Raw genomic sequence first — 23,281 nt, 5'->3', positions numbered from 1 at the left:
AATGTGGCAGATCCTAAGGAGAGACTGCAATATTGGCATTGCTAAAATTCACACTATGCTGATTCATTACCAGCCTAAGTGCATTCAATCATAAGGGACAGATAGGCTCAATGCTACCTGCAGAATGCCACTTGAGTAGGGCCAGAGCTTTTGGGCATATTAAGAGTTGGCACCAACAAAGTTCCTTTGTACTTAGTTGCAGGTCTTTTTAATATACCATTTTTTACTAAGTATAGAAATGAATAGATCATAAGCACAATTTAAAATTAGAGTGTATGACATAAACATGTTTCACCGACGTTCTGTTTCTCCACAGGCTGGGGTATTTAATGAACTTGTGCAATCATTAAAAAGATATTCCTCACGATAGTACTCCTCATTGCTCGGAGATTAACATTTCATGCAAGCAATCACCAAACTAATGAGGGAGTTGCTATTTTATTGCATAGTTTTACCACACTTGTTCCAAAGCTGCTATTTTAGAAATTTCTTAAAATACACATCAAGTGATTGCTTTACAGTGTGTACTGTGTGTAACAGAACTTTATCCTCAAAAATCTGATTTAAAAATTAATGTTAACATTTGTAATAGCCCGAGAAGAGACTCAAGATGTAAGAACGCACCACAGACATTAAAACAGCAGTTTCTAATAAAATGTTATGCCCTATGCTCATATCCAAAATAATTGAAGCTCCTGTCAAATGAATTTATTACTTTTCAGATGCATTTGCTTGAAGATTTCACAAAGTTTTTGCATAAAAACAGTTCTTCAAACTGTAGGAACTGTGCCTGAGGAAGTGATAGAATAGTTTTTCTTGCCAATCACCAGTAACACTTAATCTTGAAATTTTGTATCTATACTTAGAGTCATGGTCTCTCATTTAATTGTATTGTTCCTTTTCCAGGAACTCGATCATTTGCAGATGGAAATTGAAAGAGCCCCCGCCACCTTAATGTTTATTCCATTGCAAGTTTTATCCAGAAACAGTTCTAGAACTCTCTCACAAGGTAACATAATGTCACCATGTGTACTTGTTGCTAAAGAACGTTTGCCTGTGTGAGACCTTGGACCAACAACAAACATTGAGTTCGTTGTTTATCTGCCTCTAAAGTTTTCAGATATTATTATCTTGCAATCACAGTTGGAAGTTTGTATTCATAAAAAGTGTCTCTTATTTTGTTTTTTCAGGATAGTAATGATTAAGTTGTTGGCTTTCTAATGACCAGGATCTTGAGGTAATACAAATGAACATGAACTTCAGCTTCCAACGAGACTCACAAACACTTCTAAAATCGTTCTGCTGAAGAATACTTAATATAAGATAAATTCCAGGAGGCAGATGTTAGAATACAGAGCTGAACTTGCAAGAATATAAGACATATCAAAGTGAGTGGGTGATGAATAAAACCAGACCCCTGGGTATCTTGAGGACAGAAACCCAAGAAGCATAGCGTTTAGTTTTAGTGCTCAAAATCACAGGGGAAGATCACCAGGTCAGAGACAGCCACATGGATTTGGGACATTTGAAGGGGTTACATCCCGAAGACAAAGGAATGGGTAGAAATCAATCAATCAATTAATCAAACAGTCACACTGCCTGTTTCTGTCAGAGTGCAGAGTGGAAATGTCTTGATGTTGTTACCAGTATAAATAATGTCAGAGTTTTTAATTATTGGCTTTTTCTAGCAAAAATCTTTGTTTTGTTATATTAAATTTACAGTTATGAGGACTGCAGATCACAAAATTGTAGTAAATAATAATCAAAACACACACAGTGGAAAGGTTAAATACAAGAGTTATACATAATTAAAAAAATAATATTTATTTATTTTTGGGAGAGAGAGAGAATGAGTGCGGGAGGGGCAGGGAAAGAAGGAGACACAGAATCCAAAGCAGGCTCCAGGCTCTGAGCTGTAAACACAGAGCCCAACCTGGGGCTCTAACCCATGAACAGCGAGATCATGACCTGAGCTGAAGTCGGACACTTAACTGACTGAGCCACCCAGGAGCCCCAAGAGTACACATAATTTAAAGGAGATTTGTTGAGCTAGAGTGAAGATTGGAAAACATTACCAGAATTAACACAGATATAAGGAGGTGATGAATTTGAAAAATTGAGGTTAAGGAATGTGGAAGTGAGGGACGTCTAACATAAAGATCTGCAGAAAGAACAGTAACAGAAGTAAATGTCTGAAAATGTGATGGCTGAGAAATTTCTAGAATTGATGGCAAGCTGAGATTATAGACATAGGAAGCACGACATGTACCAGTAGAAAAAAATAGCACATCAATGTGTGACTGAAAAGTTGTGACACAAAGTGAGAGCAATGGAGAAAAACAATTTCTAAAGTGGTGAGAGAGACAATTACAATAAATAAAATGTGTGTGTGTGTGTGTGTGTGTGTGTGTGTGTGTGTAGGAAGGAGAGAGTGGAAGAATGTTTACATGTTGATGGAAAATAATTATCTTAATTGAGAAAGGTGTAGCAAAATAATATTTAAAATATTAGGGGGGGCGCCTGGGTGGCGCAGTTGGTTAAGCGTCCGACTTCAGCCAGGTCACGATCTCGCGGTCCTGGAGTTCGAGCCCCGTGTCAGGCTCTGGGCTGATGGCTCGGAGCCTGGAGCCTGTTTCTGATTCTGTGTCTCCCTCTCTCTCTGCCCCTCCCCCGTTCATACTCTGTCTCTCTCTGTCCCAAAAATAAAAAAAATTAAAAAAAAAGTTGAAAAAAATAAAATATTAGGGCAAATAAAGATAACTTCAGATAAAAAATTAACAGAAAAGTTTACCCTCAAAATTAATTCTAGTAAAGAACTTCCAAAAATATATTTAAAGCAGTACAAATTTCTATAGAAAAGTTTGAAATAAAAGAAATAGATGAAAAGGAAAATAATATGTATCTGGACTAGTAAAAACAACACATACACAAGAAAATAAAAAGAAAGTATTTAATGCTAACTTTGGAAGCTAGAATAAATATAAAATTACAGTATGAAGCAATAGTTTATACTAAAGTATAATGTATGTCAAAGTACTAAATTTCATGTTTTTAAATATACGAGGTTAACATTTTAAAGTTAACTACTAAAATACCAGTAATAGAGTATACAACTTCCAAGATGGTAGAGAAGGAAAAAAAAATGGAATCAGATGCAAAAGACCAGTCACATAAAGGGAAAGGAATAAATAATGAAGGAGAGAAGGAAGAAGTAAGAAAGGAAGGAAGAAAAAAGTTATATGAGAAAACAAAGAAAGTAGAATGCCTTCATATACTCAAAGAATGCCAGAAAGTAAGAAAATAGCTTAAACCAAGCACCAAATAAAATGGTAAAAGAAATTCAAGTATATTAGCAATAATAATAAATATAAATGGATCAGAATACCCAACAAAAAAAGAGAAATGGAAATTGAATGAATAATTAAGTTATGTATAGAAAAACAAAAATTAACGGTCACAAAATATATTAAAATAAAATCTGCAGATAATTTAGGAAAAATTAACCAAAACACCCTATGCCTAGAAAACTGAATTAAGACAAAATTATTTTATGCAAAGAAATTATTTCAGAAAGGTAAACATATTACGTATTTTATAGAAAAACAAGTAAAACAAATTAGAAAATCCAGAAAGAGGAGAACTCCACCAGTATGAAATTTTTATACTTAATAACTGTTGAATTGTAAGCCTGTTGGAGAAAAGTGGACATTCAAGAAATGTACAAGGTGAATTTATTAGTCATGTGAGAAAGGAAATCAGATCTCTTCCTCACAAAAAGACAAAGATCACAAATGAAAGCAAACAAACAGTTTTTAGGTGATACCTGTGATGGTTAGTTTTATTTGTCAACATGGTTAGGCTATAATATAAGAGGTTGAATCACACACTAATCCCTGTGGTGCTACTGAGGTATTTTGCAGATGTGGGTAACATCTACGGTCAGTTTACTTGGTTACTGTTATCCTGTTGACACGATATTCTGTTGACTTTGCTTGCTGGAGAACTCTGACACATGCAAAAAGGGCAATAATAGTATGATCATTAAGATGTATCTGTATATAAGGATGTATCTCATAGACAAGACACAGGAAAGTGAAACTCACAAAGGACAAGGTCAAGATTTTTTCTGAAATTAAAATTATTAGTATTATTATTTTTTTCTATAACCAGATCCACATTAAAATGATAAGAGGGGCACCTGGGTGGCTCAGTCAGTTTACCAGCTGACTCATGATTTTGCTCAGATCATGATCCCAGGGTCATGGGATTGAGTTCTGTGTCAGGCTCTGTGCTGAGCATGGGGCCTGATTAAGATTCACTCTCTCTCTCTCTCTCTCTCTCTGCCTTTCTCCCACACTTTTGCAGTCTCTCACTCTTTCTAAAATTAAAAATAAAATAGAATAAAGTAAAATGATAAGACAAAACATACTAAATGAAGATAGTGGCATCAAATTTAAGTAAATAAATGTGCAATATCTAGCATATGAACAACAACATATAGAACTATAAAGAAAAAGAAACGCAAGTCAATAGCAAAAGCGGTGAACAAAACAGGATCCAGGATGGCCAATAAACATGAAAAGATGCCCAGTTTCATTCTGATACTTGAAGAAATAAATATTTAAATCACAGCAGTATATTTTTTAAACCTGGTGAATTGGCAAATGTTGGTCCAATGTATTATTTCTTTCTTTTCTTTTTTTTTTTCTTTTTCTTTCTTTTTGTTAATGTTTATTTATTTTTGAGAGAGTGAGAGAGAATGCAAGCAGGGGAGGAGCAGAGAGAGAGGGAGACACGGAATCCGAAGCAGGCTCCAGGCTCTGAGCTGTCAGCACAGAGCCTGACGCGGGGCTGAACCCCATGAACCTGAGATCATGATCTGAGCCGAAGGCTGTCGCTCAACCAACTGAGCCACCCAGGCTCCCCTTGACTCTAATGTTTTAAAGAGTATACAGAAACATATTAATGCATCGTACTTGACTTTAGGCAAATAATTGCCCACAATGCTTGATGAGGAATAGTTAACAACTGATTAAAAAAAAAATGGACTTAATCACCATTATTTAAGAAATAGATAAAAAAAAAAAAAAGAAAAAAAAAGAAATAACTGTCCGAATATGGTAATTTTTTCTCAAAATGACTTTTTGTGGTCCTAAAATAAATAAATAAATAAATAAATAAATAAAAGCAATGAAAGGAGAGTCTGGTAATTGGTACCCGAACCCAGCTTGATTGCCTCTAATTAGGAGGCTCTGATACATTAGCTCATTTACTTCTCATAAAGATGGAGATAACAGTACAGATAAAGATGTGGGTAGGTAGAGATGGACACAGAGCTAGAGATAAATATTATACCCACTGGCCATTGGAGGTGTTGAGCCCTGTGGCATTAAGCAAAGTGCCCATAATGTAGCGTTTCCTACGTGGCCGGGCATTTTAATACACTAGGGTAATATCGCCCTTACTGCAGCGTGATCATAAGGTTATTATTTAGTGAGATACCGACGTGTAATGTTATATTGGCTTCAGGTGTATAACATAATGATGTGATATTTGTATATATTGAGAAATGATCACCACAACTAGCCTGGCTACCATCCACCACTACGCGTATTTCTTTCTCTTGCGATGAGAACTTTTAAGAGCGACTCTCTTAGCGCCTTTCCAATAGGCAATACGGTCTTATTAATGATAGTCATCATGCTGTAGATATTACATCCCACTCGTTATGTTCCTTTACCCGTTTTTCCCATATCTGACTCCCCGCAACACCAATCTGTTCTCTGTATCTGTGAGTTCGATTTTGTTTTGTTTTCTCGGTTCTATATATTTGTAACTCCATACAGTCTTTATCTTTCTCTGTCCTAATGCACTAACTGTAATGTCAAGGTCCATTCGGGTTGCAGAGAGCAAGATTCCCTTCTTTTTTGTATGGCTAAATAATATAAAGTCTGCCTGTGTATTTACTATCATTATGTTTAAGTGAATTGTGTCCAGGGCAAAAATGCAAATAGCATGTTTCCTTGACGTTAAGGCTCAAAAATCTGCCACTATCCTCTCCTCTCTTAGTGATTCATTATCTGTTCTTTTAGGGGAAATAAAAACAAATGAGAATCATGGGCACACAAATTGAACGGTGTTACCATATAGAGGGAGGCAGATTCTGTGACAAAAACATGCCAGAAGAGTTCAACATCCCAAGGGTTATCTTTTCTTTTATTCATTTATCTTCATAAAGGCAAAAAGGCATTCCAGAAATGGCTCAGACAACCATCTACTGCTATTTTCAGAGTTACCCTGAGGCACTAGTTGAGTGGCTATTTCTCCAAAGCCCTCACAAAGCACTGGCTTCCAGAGGGGATCGTGAGACCACTTAATGGGGAGCTTCATCAAGCCCCTCGATGAGAAGCTGGAGAATAGGGTGAGTAGTAGGGGGGTTGAGATGTGGTGAGGGGTATAAACCTGCATGGGAAAAATATGGAAGCTAAGTGGTTTGTGGTAAGTTTTCTAGCACAATGCTCTTCCTCTTAATTTCCTTTATTGACATAGAGTAAATTGTTGGTTTTAAGAAGTATGCCTTTTGGTGGCTATTATTATAGAAATTTTTAGAGGAATTATATTTTGGAGAGCACAACTTTATTACTTATCTATTTCCAGCTAATGACAAGACTGATGGAAAGGGAGAGTAGTTAGCGTTTATTGAGACCTTACTAAGTGCCAGGTATATGTTATCACATTTCCCAACACCTTCAGGGTAATCTATTTTCTCATTTCCCTCATTCATTGGTATTTTCAATTCAGAAGCAAGATGTGACCATGCGAAATGATAACATGTAGAGGAAATGCCAAAAGCTAAGACTTAAAATTAAGGCAGTAAAGGGACACCTGGGTGGCTCAATTGGTTAAGAGTCCAACTCTTGATATGGGCTCAGGTCATGATCTCATGGTTTGTGAGTTCGAGTCCCATATTGGGCTCTGTGCTGGCAGTGTGGAGCCTGCTTGAGATTCTCCTTCTCTTTCTCTCTCTACCCCTCCCTGGCTAGTGCTTTCATTCTCGCTCTCAAATAAAATAAATAAACATTAAAAAAAAATAAAAAACAGGGACACCTGGGTAGCTCAGTCAGTTAAGCATCTGACTTCGACTTCAGCTCCGGTCATGATCTCATGGTCTGTGACTTCGAGCCCCTCATTGGGCTCTGTGCTGACAGCTCAGAGCCTGGAGCCTGCTTCGGATTTTGTGTCTCCCTCTCTCTCTACCCCTTCCCCGCTAACATTCTGTCTCTCTCTCAAAAATAAAATAAAAACATAAAAAAATTAAAACAAAACAAAAATACAATGAAAGAAAAATATTAAAAAATTAAAACAAAACAAAAGCAAAAAATAATTGAGCACACCCTTCTTATCATTTAAAATACATTTCAGTATCTGTAATTCATTAGTAATGGTGCTATCCACAATGTGAATTCTTTGAAATAATTAGTAATATAATTTTTTACAAGTATAATATATTATATTAGACCGAATTGTCTTATGTTTTTGCTGGTTTTAAACGTTCTAATATTTTTCCTAATAAAAGTGCTAGTTTCTAGGCAGCTGAAAACTGCATGAGTATTACATTATGAATCAGTTACAGCAATTTGCAATAATTTCATACTATAGATTTTATGAGAATAATGTGATTGTTTCTGTTTAGGTAAAATCAAGTATAAAAAATTGAGTGTAAATATGGTATATTCATTCAAATCAAAGTTTATACGTTTAAATTAAAACACGTACCTTTGTCTTGGCTTACGGTTTTCTTAGGAGGAGCACAGGCATTGAGAGAGAAGAAACCCAAGACTTGGCTACAAGTTCACATTTTAATAATATCATATGGAAAATCACTCATTTTCAAATGTCCAAATCCCAGATGGTCTATTCAGTTTTCTGGAAGTGCTGCTTTATAAGTCTTTTTTATCTTTAATTGGAGACATGTTCTCATTTTGATGTGATAAGCACATAGGAGTATCCCCAATTCGCAAATAGGTTGGATTCCAAAAGACTTTTTAATCAATTGAGGGTTTGGGGCCTGTAACCATTTCCTCCAGAGACAAGTTATAAAATGATGCTCGATTTCTACATCCACCATGAAAAGTGCATTTTATCCATTGTGTGCCTGAACCATGATAAAAAGGGGAATGTGAAACTGTATTTAGGGTAAATTGTGTCATAATATAAACAGTTCATGCCATTCCAACAATGATAGTTTTTATTAAGTAGCTTCATTTACACCCACACTAAACTGAAAATATAAACATAAAAAGGTGTACACAGTGCCTTAAAGGGTTTACATTCTGGCTGATTTGTTATGATTATTTGAAGATTGCAATGTATATATGAAGACAATTTTCCCAGGGACTGACCATGTAGTCCGCATGCAGCAATAAAGTCCGAGTTTTTAGAGAGTCACCCTAAGTCTGAAAGTGTTTGGAATAATTGACTTCATTAATCTCACCTGAATAATATTGTGTTAGTCCACATTATCTTCTCAGCTCACTTCTGGCTCAGTTCCTTCTACCTGGTGATTACATGGATTTAAATGTATTTTATATTAATTGTTTACTGCAGGAAACCCTGAGAATCTACCGTGACTGAGAGGCAATGAGTCTCCATTACCAGCGTTCAATCACACGCAGCTCTACTCTTCTTTACCTCTAATCTCTCTCCTAGAGAGAGGTCTGGGCTGTTCATGAAGGATTCAAGTTTTCTTCCCAAGGGTGGGAAGCCTGGACAGGCAAAAGCAGGATGAACCCTTCCCCCCACCGCTAGATTTCTAAGGCTGAAGTCAGTAAGCCTGAGGCTGGTGATGGAGAAGGAAGTGAGAGGCAAGGAGAAACTCTAAATGATTGTTAAGTTGGACTTGACCTTGCCTTATGTGAGAGTGACCAGAAGGTTATTTGTTGCCTGAGTATGCCTGAGGAAGGAGTAGAACTTCCAGGAAATCCAATCAGAGGCAGAGAGAAGACCATCCATAGACAACGTTTTAAGAGAACTAGCAGGGAAGGATCAAAATATTCTCTAAAGACAGTGTAGTCTAACTCCCTGAATCAATGTAGCTTTACTCAGGATTCTTACCTCGGAAGCTCAAGAAGAGAAAAAGGAAGATCCTTTAGTACTACCACTGTACCTTCTTTCTCACCCCTGGAATGCAGCTAGAGGATCTCTGAGTTGATTGAAGGCACTGCTCTGAGCTTGTTTTTCCACTGCTATCCCTGTGTCCTACTTAGTTTCTGTTATGAAAGGATTCATGACCTCCTGCCTAAATCATTGTAGAAGGCAAGGAGATGCAGATTCTGACTCTTTACAGTTTGTCTCCCCTTGGCAAGGTCAAATTTCTCTTCTCAAGAGTTAGCGTAATTGAGCAATCTCCAAAAAAAGTAATTGTCCAAAACAAAAAATAACGTGCAATACGTAAGTCCTGGAGAGAAAAGGTACAGTGTAGAGAATATAGTCAATGAGATTGTAATAGTGTGGTATAGTGACAGATGGTAACTATACTTATGGTGAGCTAGTATAATGTACAGAGATGTTGAATCACTATGATATACACCTGAAACTAATGTAACCCTGTGTGTCATCTATACTTTATTTAAAATAAATAAAAATAAAAATAACTAAATAAATAAGGGCATCTGGGTGGCTCCATCAGATGAGCGTCCAACTCTTGATTTTGGCTCAAGTCATGATTCCAGAGTTGTGGGATCAAGAGCTCTGTTGGCTTAAATCCTTCTAAGATTCTCTCTCTGCCTCCCTCTGTCTCTTTCTCTCTCCCTCTGTCCCTCTCTCCAACTTGGCCTCACACCGTCTCTTTGAAAAAAAAAAAAAAAAAGGGAGGAAGGAAGGGAGAAAGAAAGAAAGAAAGAAAGAAAGAAAGAAAGAAAGAAAAAGAAAGAAAAGGAAAGAACAGAAAGAAAAGGAAAGAAAAGAAAGAAAAGAAGAGAAAAGGAAGCATCATAAAATAAATTGTCCCTGATATTATTTTCCAAATGAATAAATCCACCTTCTTATCTGGGCACGTAAGGGCCTTTTATGCTGGCCCTAATTTACCTCTCTTTAGTATTTAGTTAGATAATTCCATCTATGTTCTAGCCATGCAGCACTTCTAAGCCGTCCTCAAAATATTGCTTAATTTTATCTCTATTGTGAGGAAATTCAGGGAATCGAAAAAGCATAAATTCTCAGCTACTTAGACGATTGCCAGTCAATCACTTTCTACAGGAGGTACTCTTGGCATCTGACTTACTGTTTTGCCACTAATCTTTCAAGTGGATAATAATGGCATATTTTAAATTTTATTGCATGGATTAAGTCAGGTAATATAGCCAGAAGGTTAACTACAGCATTTGTTCAATGAAAAACAGTTGCAGTAATTCCCTTATGATCTTTTTGATATTCTGGGAATACTGGCTAAACCTTCTCTTTAACTCTTGAAATCCAGTTCCAATATTATCTCTTCTTTAAACTCTTAAGTCATCCTTTTATTCTCAGTGGAACTTGAACTCACGCTTGTATTATATTTTGCCAGAGTTAGAAATGCATTTTTTATTTCTTATGTGAGAATGAATTCTTTGAAGCCAGGAACAGTCTGTTTAGATTTGTATTATCGTCATCTCCAACACAATACAGAGCTTAGCTGATTGAGCTACAGGGACTGATGTTAATTTGGTTGAGTCTCTGGTAGAATAAAAAGGAACCAGTTCCCTTCTCCATGTGGCTTCGGAGAGTCCTGTCAGTTTTGAGCCACCTCTTGCTTTGCTGGCATCTCTTTGGCCACTGCAGTGGTTTTGGTTTGACCACATCTCCACTAACAGCTGCCATGTCAGTCTCCCAACATTTGCCTTCACGCTCCTTGGAAGGCATCTCCTAGCATTTAGCAGCTTGAATAGGGCAATTGATCAGTCCTATGTATACAGGTTCAGCTGAACAGAAATGCAGACATGATTCCTTGAGACATAACAGAAGAAGGCATTCCTTGGCTGCTTTTATTCTGTCCCCTTATCTCGCCCTTTCCTTCCCTTTTCCTACCTCCCTTTCCTCTCTTCCCACTCTCCTTGTTCCCTCTCTTCCTAGGAATTCGTTTCCTTCCCATCTTTCAGGCAGCTCCCAGACACATCTTTATTTTTTTCACCATGAAAATATATGTCCGTGTCGTTCTACTAATGTTCAGTTGCTATGTTTATTACCAAATTATTAGAGTTAACAAAACACCCCATGCGGTGCATCTGTTTTAGTCATCCAGGAATACCAGGGGGTAATGCAAGTAAATTGCACAGGAGGTTTTGATCCGTTTGGTTCTGCTTCATTTCATTTGTTTTGTCTTGTTTTGTCTGGACTTCAAGTGCAGAGGATTGAATTAGCCATACTCTTCAATTGTTGCCAGAATATAAGGCCGTTCTAGTCAACACGTTCGCGAACGTGAGGATTCTACTGTGCCTACATCTTTGCCAGTGATCGGCAATATTCAGCTATTTCTGTCAGTATAATAAATGTAATTTAATAGGCATAAGATGTATTATATATAAATAATATTATATGCAAGTAATATTATTTATCTGTATAACTTTCTCTTTTTACTTATGGATTTGAACATCTCTTTTTTTTTCTTTCATGTTTTTTTTTTAAATTCCTGTTACTCAACATACAGTATAATATTAGTTTCAGGTGTACAACATAGTGATTCAATACTTACAAACACACCCTATGTGGAGTATTTCTTTCACCATTAGGGTGTAGGGCTTTCTCTTGTATTCACTGCACTTATGCCCTTGGCTCATTTTCCCCCTGAAGATTCTGTCTCTCTTCTTGATATACAGGATTCCTGACTAGTTTCTTTCCAGTTGTAGACGTTGAAAATCACTTATCTAATCCTCTGTCTGCCTATTAACTTTAAAGATTATGTTCCTTTTGAAGAGAAATCAGTTTCAAGTTGTATGTAATCAGAGTAACAGAATTTTGTTTTAAGGTTTGTGCCTTAGATATTTTCCTTTAAAGTTCTCCCCTATTCAAACTCAAAAACATAGTATTCTACATTTTTATACTAAAAATGTATTTCTAAATATCACAGGTCATTTTAATCAACCCAGATTCCACTTTTTAATTTGTATTCATGTAACATGAGCACGGTTTCCTGAACACCATGTAAAAACAACCCATTCACTTTATGTTATTAACTTTATTGTACATTTAGTTCCCACACATGCATTACTCTTTTCCTGAGCTCTCCATTATCCTCCATTTGCTTATTTACTTATTCTTTTATCAATGCTATGATCGATTAATATATGGAGCAAACAGTGGAGAGAATGGGTAAGGATCGAGAATATTTTCTAACTGTCAAAGCAATATAGAGATATCTAGAAATTGAACAACAGATCAGATTTTTATTCTATCATGGACAGGAATCTCAAGAAATTGTAATTGCTAAGAATATGTGCTCAATCAGGGGCGCCTGGGTGGCTCAGTCAGTTGAGTGTCCGACTTCGGCTCAGGTCATAATCCCACGGTTTGTGGGTTCAAGCCCCACGTGGGCTCTGTGCTGACAGCTTGGAGCCTGGAGCCTGCTTCAGATTCTGTGTCTCTCTCTACCCCTCCCTTGCTCTGTCTCTCTTTGTCTCTCAATAATAAATAAATGTTGAAAAAAAATTAAAAAAAAAGATAATTTGTGCCCAATCGTATTGAAGCCCATACCTAATGTCTTGAGGGTTAAGATCATTGATTGAAAAAAAGGAAAGCAGTGACAAATTGGAATGTGTTTATGATATTTGCAAAGAAGGTATTACATGCAAAAGATACAGTCATGGAGTCCAATACTTATATGTTACTCACCAACAGAGTAAACACTCCATTGGATATATATGCTATCTTGAAGTACTTTATCACATGGTTAAAAATCTGATATCTGAAATATCAATAACCTTAGTTCTGAATAATGACAAAATGTTATTGTTATTCTCAGAAAACGATACTTGTATGCAGTTGCTAACTCTTCCATAAAATATGTATTATGAACAGAAGTAGATGTGTTTTTAATGGTAGCTGGATCCAGGTTTTTTTTTTTCCTGGAATGTGAGTGAACCCCCAGTATGTCACGGGGAACCCTGCTGGGGCACTGGCATGCCTGACCTATACAGGCTCTCAGGATTCCTCCAAAGGTCAGCAAAAATTGTGATTACCTGAAGATTGTCTTGACCTTTTGGGGCAAGTTTGTGAATAAAAATGTCTAACTTTATGTCCTTCCAATGAATATTTTCTCTTTTCCCTTATTCCTTTCTGTTATCACTGTTTTCTCTTGCTGTCATTTGTCATTTATGTGTGCCCTTCTCCACAGTCTTTCCTGCATTTGGTTTTGATGTCTCTTCTCCATCCCTCCTGCTCTGGTTGGCTTTGGTTAGACTCCAGAAGGAAAAGAAAGGCAGTATTCTATTCATGGAAGTAATAGAAATATCACTGCAATGGAACAGATGAGAATAAGAGAGGGGCATAATTTATCATAAAAACAATTGGCGCTCCTACTTGAAAAGGTGACTCTATGATGAAATAAAGATAACTGTTCAGTATTATGGAATAGGGTGAGAGAGAGAGAGAGAGAGAGAGAGAGAGAGAGAGAGAGAGATTGTTCAGGATCTAGATCAATTCCCTAGGAAGGGCTCTTGAGCACAAATTTCTCTGAGTTCTCACACGCCAAAAATGGCTTTCTGTAGTTTTCAAATTTGAAGGATGTACTGAGTAAACATAAAATCCCTAGCCCACATGTTCTTTTCCAAGTTCTCTTGCAAAGCTCTGGACTGCCATCGCCATCATGTTTTAATTTTCGGTGTGGAAAAAAAAAAATAATTATGCCATCTTGCTTTCGTTTCTTTAATATAATGTCATCTCTTTGTTAGCAGGCCCAGTTTTGAGCAGATTTATGTGAACATTTTCTAATTTTCTATTTTTTTAAGTTTCTGATTGGAGTAGTTTTTCCAGAGTTGCAAACCCTTACTTACCAATATTTACTTTTTGGTGCAGTGTTTTGTGATCATTTTCCTCTGCTTCATGGTTCATGTTATGGCATGTATCCTCATGGGGTAACAAACTTAGTTTTCATTGTTACCTGTTTTTTCGACAGATACCTTTGTCATGTTTGAGATGTCTGTGAATGTCTTAGATTTTACTTGATGGGAGCTCACAGGTATTTCTATGGCAGCGATTAGAACTCATTGGGTGAATGACTGGATTTCATATCTCAAAAAATGCCCATCCTTTGGTTCAAGGAGTGCACTGGGAGGGGTTTGGTATTCCTACTGCTACCACGATACTTGTGTTTCTACGTGATTCTTAAATTCTGCCACTTTCTCTCTTCTCCCTTTTCATCCCCACGCCAAGGAACCCACCCCATTCAAGCCAATGCTTTTATTCTAGAATCAGTGTTTTCTCAAGACCATGCCACTGGTCCTGCATACTTACAAGCCTTTCTTTTAGTTCATCAATGGTCAGTACTCTGATCTACCATGCCTCAGATCTTTCAGTAAATCCCTGTTCCAGGTGGGACCTGTTCTTTCTCATGCGGATTTTCTGTACATCGTCACCATTCAAAACCAGCTGCACCTTCCTACTTCTGTGTATTCTCTGCTGGACTTTCTTTTTTTTTTTTTTTTTTTTTTTAATTTTTTTAACGTTTATTTATTTCTTTTTTTTTTAATTTTTTTTCAACGTTTTTATTTATTTTTGGGACAGAGACAGAGCATGAACGGGCGAGGGGCAGAGAGAGAGGGAGACACAGAATCGGAAACAAGCTCCAGGCTCCGAGCCATCAGCCCAGAGCCTGAGGCGGGGCTCGAACTCACGGACCGCGAGATCGTGACCTGGCTGAAGTCGGCCGCTTAACCGACTGCGCCACCCAGGCGCCCCTAACGTTTATTTATTTCTGAGACAGAGAGAGACAGAGCATGAACAGGGGAGGGGCAGAGAGAGAGGGAGACACAGAATCTGAAACAGGCTCCAGGCTCTGAGCTGTCAGCACAGAGCCCGACGCGGGGCTCGAACTCACGGACCATTGAGATCATGACCTGAGCCGAAGTTGGACACTTAACCGACCGAGCCACCCAGGCGCCCCACTGCTGGACTTTCTATTCCTGTTTGCAGTACGGAGCTAGAGCTCCTTATTTATCGAGTATTTCCACACTTGAGTGCAATTAGAGTTTTCAGTATCATATGTCATTGGTGTTGAGTGGTTTTATGTGTTCTAATTTTTGAGTCATATAATTTTGGAGAATGAGAAAATGATATGTATTTGTCGAATTCCAAGTATGCAACAGGAATCCTAAATTTTCCCCAAATTCCTTTACTTCAAATATGAGAAATTTAAGCCACTTTCTTATCAAATGAATAGTTTGTAATATGAGGGATACCTAAAGTATGATAATGGCTTTTCCTATTACATATGCATTTAATGAAGATAGACTAAAAATTGTTGTATTTTAGTGTTTCCATAGGGAAAGGTTGGCGGACACTGATTTCCAGATATAGTCACATGTTTAAATATCACATTCCTAAAATAAATTAAACAAATAAATTTTAAAAAATAGTAAATAAATAAATAAATAAATAAATAAATAAATAAAATGTCCCTGTAGATTATAAGAAAGAAAACAAAGGGAAATCTTTCTTTAATGTTTATAACCTAGAAAAGCAATCAGTTGCTTCTAGCCGCTTGGTGCAAATGTTATTTACCACGCGGTGGGCTAATTCTTGAACGTCATTGCGAATCAGAAGTCAAACGGTTGAGAAAGTTATGAAAAATGTATATTCTCTGTCAGACTTGTAGCAGTTATGATATCCCAGATGTCTCGGTGAACCCAAAGATCTTCATTTCTCACAAGCACCACGGGTCATTTTAGCTGAGAAAGACCCTCTGACGTGTTTTGTATTATTCGCTTCCTCACCTTCTTGTAACTTTCCTTCACTGCATTCATCATGATTCAAAAGTGCAGAATATATCACATTCTAATTAGTTGCTATCCGTTCCCCTAGAAGGTACATTCCGTAACGGGTTTAGTTTGCTCCTCATTAGTTCTGTAGGACACAGCACAATGATTTGCATGCCGTAGGCAACCAGTAAGTATTTATTGTATATGTGAATGGTTAAAAACGACAAAAGCAACCAAAGTCAAGCTGTAGTCATTTTTCAGGTTATTAAGATCGAGACTGATTGAAAATTTTAATGTAATATATAGCATTCATTTATCTATTTTAATATATATTTCTTATGCTATCAATCCAAGGCAATTAAGTTATCAAACTGCCTATAAGTACTGGAGAAAGAAACATTAGAATGCAGAAGCAATTATTTTAAGGACTCCTTCAAGGTCATCTAAACTTTTCTACTCTATGAGAAAACAGATAGATCTCACGCAACTGGCCCATTTGCCCTCCTTTAAATTATGATATTATTGAAATTAATATTCAGCACCAAAGCCTCCTCCTACGGTTGTTCATACGTTTTCCTTCCCATTTTCTGTGATGTTCTTATAGTCCTGTATCCAGTGGGTCTTAAATGTCCTCTCCACACAATTCATCAGCAATAATCCTTTTTTCCAACAGATAAATATGGATTAGCTCTTATGTTAAAAATTAAAAAAAAAATGATGCTAATGGCTCCATCCATGGTGAATTACTGTAATTTAATGAAAAAGATTTATATTTGCCACATCCGTTTCTGATCTTTTCTTCCCACAGCTAATATGGATTAGCTTTTATGCGCAAGATTCAAAAAATAATGCTAATGATTCCATCCATTGTAAATTGCTGTAATTTAATGAAAACCAATTATATTTGCTGCATCCATTTCTGATCATCTGCTATGTTTAGGGACTTTACAAGCATCAGTCCATTTATTCTTCAATACAGCTTTGCAGTGAATATATAACCATCTACAATAGACACATGAGGTCATTGAAATTCAGACAGCATTAATTTGCAATAAGGTTCTACAAACCGGCATTTGTAGTTTCATTAATTACAGAACTTGTAAGTTGTCCTTCTTAAAGTTATATTAAGCAAATGAGAGCATATTTGGCACAGAGGCAAGTCTTAAGCTTCAGGTAAAATAGCCAGAAATCTCTATTCTCATTATTTACTGAGAAATCTGTAGCTGGAACTCTCCCAAGACTAAACCGCAAATCTTATTTACAAGACTCTCCTGGCCATGAACTATGCATCAGGGTCCATGGATGCACCTACGAGGAGATGCCTTAAGATGGAAGTTCTTATCATCCTTCCTCACTTTAAATTTAATTAGAGTCCATTTTATTATCTCCTTCTTTTAGTTTCCAAGCCCCCTTTCTCAATTTGAGGTTTTTCAAAAACATGTTCATGAACCAAGATCTCCCACGCGAAGAAAATTTGCAACCCATCAGGCACTGCGATTATTTAGCCAATATCAACTTTTAATAAAATACTATTTCCTCTCCAATTGTATAGTAGTTCAAAAATATGGGAAACTATGTTCTCCTATTTCCAGAAAACTGATTAGTGGATTATCTTCCTCCCCATCCAAGAACATGGGTTTTTGATGTGCTTTCTTTCCTTGAGAGCTTTTCTTTTTTTTTAAAAAATTTTCTTTTCAACGTTTATTTATTTTTGGGACAGAGAGAGACAGAGCATGAACGGGCGAGGGGCAGAGAGAGAAGGAGACACAGAATCGGAAACAGGCTCCAGGCTCTGAGCCATCAGCCCAGAGCCCGACGCGGGGCTTGAACTCACGGACCGCGAGATCATGACCTGGCTGAAGTTGGACGCTTAACCGACTGCGCCACCCAGGCGCCCCGCTTGAGAGCTTTTCAAAACAAAGAATAAACTTATTTCAACCCTGAGTTCCCCAGACCTCCCAAGAACCACTTACCTGAACTTAATTAATTGGTCTTTCTCCCGGTGTTGGCTTACTATATCTGTTCCCCTTTCTCCTTATCCTTGATTAATGAGTGCAAATAATATACATACAGCCTCATAGTGGCAATACGAATGATAGGTATTTATAAAGAGCTTGTGATTCATTATAGCTCACTGTTGTGTAAACCTTGCTTAGATCCTTCTGAGTCTCTGAGGTATGGGTCTAGACCAATTGAGCATTGAGATGAAGAAAGAATATTGCATCTCTGTTCTGTCTGTAGATTATATATTTGATATATAAATCATGGCCACTGCCCAACCCCTTTTCTAGAAGCAGGTATCTCTCAGATTTCCTGGATTAAATCCAAAACTCCCATAGATGGCAATGTTTTCCTATGTCCAGATCTTTCTATCCCAAAAGGACAATATACTTTTTTCCCCCTAAAGCTTAGGGTGACAACCACTATATTCAATTCATGTTTCAATGACCATAGAAAACCGAGATCCAGAGTTCATTTGCACTAAAGTTTTCTCTTTCACTGTGCTTCCACTTTGGTGTGAGTTTTTTTCATGTTTGCCCTGAGGAGAAATCATACCCCCTTGATGTAGCAAAGTTAAATTCTATTAACACAATGTCTACAGTTTTGCAGGAAAGTGCTCTACCCCAACTATCCATTTTATAGTTATCAGAGGTGTGTGTGTGTGTGTGTGTGTGTGTGTTGAGGGTGGAGAAGTGTCCTGTAGTGTGTGAATTCTCATAAAGTGAAGCAGAGACAAATCCCATGTAACCAAATTCTGGATTTAGAAAATAACAGAGAACCTCTGTGGTTGATGTATCAGAAGTAAAAAGTGTGTGAATTTGAGATTGTGTATATATGCAAATAATATGAAGTTGTGATTTTTTTTTTCTCTGACACCTCAGTTTTGCTTCATGGCTTTATATGTAGTATTTTCAACTACTACTTAGCATATGGAAAGCTGTGGGGGGGAGGGGGTGCCTGGGTGGCTCAGTCTGGTCAGTGTCCAACTCATGATTTTGTCTCAGGTCATGATCTCACTGTTCCTGAGTTCAAGCCCCACACTGGGCTCTGTGCTGTTAGCGCAGAACCTCTCGGGATTCTCTCTCTCTCCCTCTCTCTGTTCCTCTCCCACTTGGACTCTCTCTCTCTCTCTCTCAAAATAAATAAGTAAATTAAAAAAATTGAAAAGACATGCTTGAATAATTTCACATGCACAGGTACATAAAAGAAATTAAAGATCCATGCTGAAAAAAAAGAGGGGATAGACAGAATTAAGCAATCTTGATGTATATCTTGATGTATATAAAGTTAGTGTCTATTCAAGTCTCTATGTAGAGAACCTACTCCGAAAAGGATGCCAAGGAGAATTGTTACAATATAGTGGATCAGAATCTCTCAAAGGTAACCAGTCAATGGAGTTAGAAATAGAAATACAGAAAGACCAGTGTGAGACCACTAACGGCATGGTAAGGGAGATACATCAGATGCCAGATCATTCCACATCTCAGATAAGACCGATGATTCCCTTCTCTTAAGTTGATCATTTATAATATTGGAGATTATGATCATCAATACTTTATTTTTTAACATTTTAAAGTAAGAGTGATGCAAGGAGATGATGCCTTATTAATTCTTTGACAGCCTTAGAAGGTATCTTGCACCCCAAATTGGTAGCTCCTATAAATTACATTAAAAAAAAATTGTAATGTTTATTTATTTTTGAGAGAGAGACAGAGTGTGAGTGGGGGAGGAGCAGAGAGAGAGGGAGACACAGAATCTGAAGCAGTCTCCAGGCTCTGAGTTGTCAACACAGAGCCTGATGCAGGGCTCGAACTCACAAACCAGGAGATCATGACCTGAGCTGAAGTCGGACAATAACCGACTGAGCCACTCAGACGCCCCTATAAATCACATTTTACTGACTGGATGCTGATATCACCCAGGGTTTCTTAATTCACATTCTAAATTATTTAAGTGCCTTTCCAGTAGTAGGGTTTGCTCATGCTTTAATACCAAAATAGTGATTATTAAATTAGCAATTTATGTACATCTTTAAATTGTATTTCAATTAGATTATTTGGTTATGAATCCAAGAGGAGATTGATGACTTTGTTTCTCAAATTATTCTGTATTAGCAGTACACTGCCTCTAATTAATCACTTTTTCAACTTTTTTGAATGCCTTACATGTTCCAGGCACTAAAAGAATTGGTGGATAAAATAGTTATTTTTCCTGTTACCAATGGAATTTTAATGTGCTGAGAGAGGAAAATATAAATTAAAAAATGTTGAAATAATTCAGTGTGGTCCATGCTAAGAAGAAAAAGTATGACAATAACAAGAATTTGGAGTCAGGATAAAAAAATAATGTTATGTTTAGTCTTCTGTGAGAGAATATATGACATCTGATATTTATTTGGAGTTTATGTAATGGTTCCATAGTTATGTGTTGGATTGGTTGTGGATCATAGTTATGTGTTGGATTGGTTGTGATAGTGTGCCCATCAGTGCTCTGCAACACTGGTATTCAGGTGTTTTTGTTCCAGATTTCTGCCTCTTCTTAAATCAAGTGTGAAAATTTGTATCTTCCTGGGAATTCCTTTCATTCATCTAAATAGTAAAATTATTGGCAAAATCTGTTCCAAATACCTTTTATATCATTTTCAATCTACTGGGTCTGTAGTGATGCCACTTCTTTCATTCCTCATGTTGGTAATTTGTGCTCTTACTCGTGCTTCTCTAGCGTCTTCAAGATTTATCTAGCATGGGGTTTAGTTATTTTAACAATTTTTAGAAATCAGCCCTTGGTTTCCTATTTTTTTTAATTTTCTTTTTTCCTTTTTCTTTTTTTCCCTTTCTTGTTTTATTCTACTTTATTATTTTCTGCTTTCACCTTCATTACTAATTCAATCATCCTTCCTCACAATTTAATCATATTCTGTCCTCTGTTTTTGCTGCAACAGAATTTTTTATGATTGGATTAGTTTTGTAATATAATCATTTAAGTAAAAATACTTCTAAGGACTGCTTGAATTGCATCTCACAAATTTTGCTTTATTTTTATTGAGGCTGAAATAATCTCTAATATACTTTGAGCCACAAGTTATTTAGAAATGTGTGACTTGGTTTCCAAATATTTGTAGATTTCATAACAAATATTTATGTTATTAATTTACAATTTATTTCTGTTTCATTCAGAAACATAGTCTGTATGATTTCAATCTTTTTAAATATAGCAAAAAATGTTTTATGTGAATATTGCATGTATGCCTAAAAAGAACATATATTCTGCTATTATTGCAATAATTATTTTGCAAACATCATCTAGCTAAGGATTCCATGCAAGACTGAGAAAGAAATTACCCCTCCCACTGGTAGGAGATGTCTCTGAGTTTTATTCCGTCCATTGTACAGGCACATCAGGTGCCATTTTCAGACAATCTTACTCATGCACAAGGCACTGAAGCTCCATGTCCTAAACCTGGGCATTCTAGAACCTTATTTATTTATTTACTTAGTTATTTATTTATTTAATTTAATTGACTTGTTCCCTTATCTCTTTTTCTTTGGGGACTGTGCTTTCTAGTTTCAATGCATTAACATCTCCTTTTCCAGTTCAGATTGTTTGCCCACCATCCTCCTTAAATTGTGAGACATCGTCTCTATATGGTTCCGCACTGAATCATTCATTCACCTTCTTACATATAAAAAAACAAAGGAGAGGATTGCACTTCTTGTCTTTGTACACTGTCCCCTCCACCCATCTTTAGGTATCAGAATCCTACCAGAGAAGAGAAGCAGAGAACCAAGACTGCTCTCATTGGACACCACCCTGCACTCACTGGCATCGTGTCTTGCTGAAAACACAGGTTTGTTCCATTCTTATAAACAATCCATCAGCAAGGGGCAGTTTATTAAAACCTGCCATGTGGGATGTACCCAGAACAGAAAGATAAACAGAGCTAATGAAATGAAACAAATTATAGCTACAAATAGTCCAATATCTAGAAACCTCATGCTGAGCCACAAGTGACAGATGGAAAATATTTCACCTCAATATCAATGAGCAGCTGAATTTACCAACATTGCAACCTTAATACAATTTTAGCTGGATATAATTTTGGTTGGAATTCAAAATACTCTAGGTGAAACAGAGTGCTTCTATTTCCATGCTTGCTTAGGTTTTCGTTGTCCCGACCTTGGGAACTGCGTAATCTCTTAGTCCACTCTGTCTTCCTGGCAGCTGTTCTAAAATGACTACAAGATCACCACCCACTAGTGGTGTATAATCCCATCCCCTTGAGTGTGGGAAGGAAAGGTAAACACAAAGGGATAGGCACTCCTTTCCTTAGATCATATTATATAGGATTGTTGTAGTAGAACACAGCGATATTCCCTTGTTGACTTTTAGGAGGAAGTTACTTACCATACTGTAAGAGATCCATGGGGCTAGGATTTCAGGACAGCTTCTAGGTGATGAGCGTGAGCCCCAGCTAAAAGCCAGGAAGAAAACAGGAATCTCAACTTCACAACTGCAAGAAACTGAGTTATGCCAACAACCTAAATAAGCTTGGGAGAGTGTGTCTCCCATGAAACTGCAATTCTAGCCAACACCTTGATTTTAGCCTAACGACAAACTGAGTGGAGGACCCAGTTCACCTGTTCCTGAAACCTGACCCTTGGAAACCGTGGGACAATAAATAGGTATTGTATGGTTTTAAGCAGCTACATTCATGATTTGCTGTGCAGCAATAGAAAAGCAATACATTCTCCCTGCAACCTCTACTGTACTCCGTCCCTTAAATTTTAGAGAAATATCCCCAATGCTGAGAAAGGCAAAATGCCCATCTTGAATTAGTAATTCTATAAAAATTCATGTAAAAATACATTCTGGGGCTTGCATACATCTCAAATACTTAGACCATAAGAACAGAGTATAATCAATGATAATTCGGTACAAAACACTGCAACCTAGTTAACATTTACTTTCTAACTTAATGTTTTATATTTATTTTATCTCCTTCACAGGTGCATAAACTAGTGTCAGCTATTTCACATAGGATACGTGGTTTCGACTACTTTACAATTCAATTCATAATGTCCTAATTCAAGTAGAGAATAAGAAAACCAACACTACCCATTCTTTTGAAATTTCTAAGCAAATTTAGATGACAGGTGTAGAAATTGCATGACTAATTCAGAGGGTACAGGATTGAAAAGCTGTATACTTGTTGGCCTATATGATATTTCCATCTCATTCAATTCAGATAGCATAGCCCTGAGAATCACCTTTTATTAGCAAAATGTTTGAGGACTGATATCAATTTGAATAAGTGGCAAAGCAATTTGTCATAG

The sequence above is a fragment of the Felis catus genome, chromosome A2, assembly GCF_018350175.1.
Source record: "Felis catus isolate Fca126 chromosome A2, F.catus_Fca126_mat1.0, whole genome shotgun sequence".
NCBI classification, from domain to species: Eukaryota; Metazoa; Chordata; class Mammalia; order Carnivora; family Felidae; genus Felis; species Felis catus.
Note: the sequence above shows the minus strand (reverse complement) of the source record.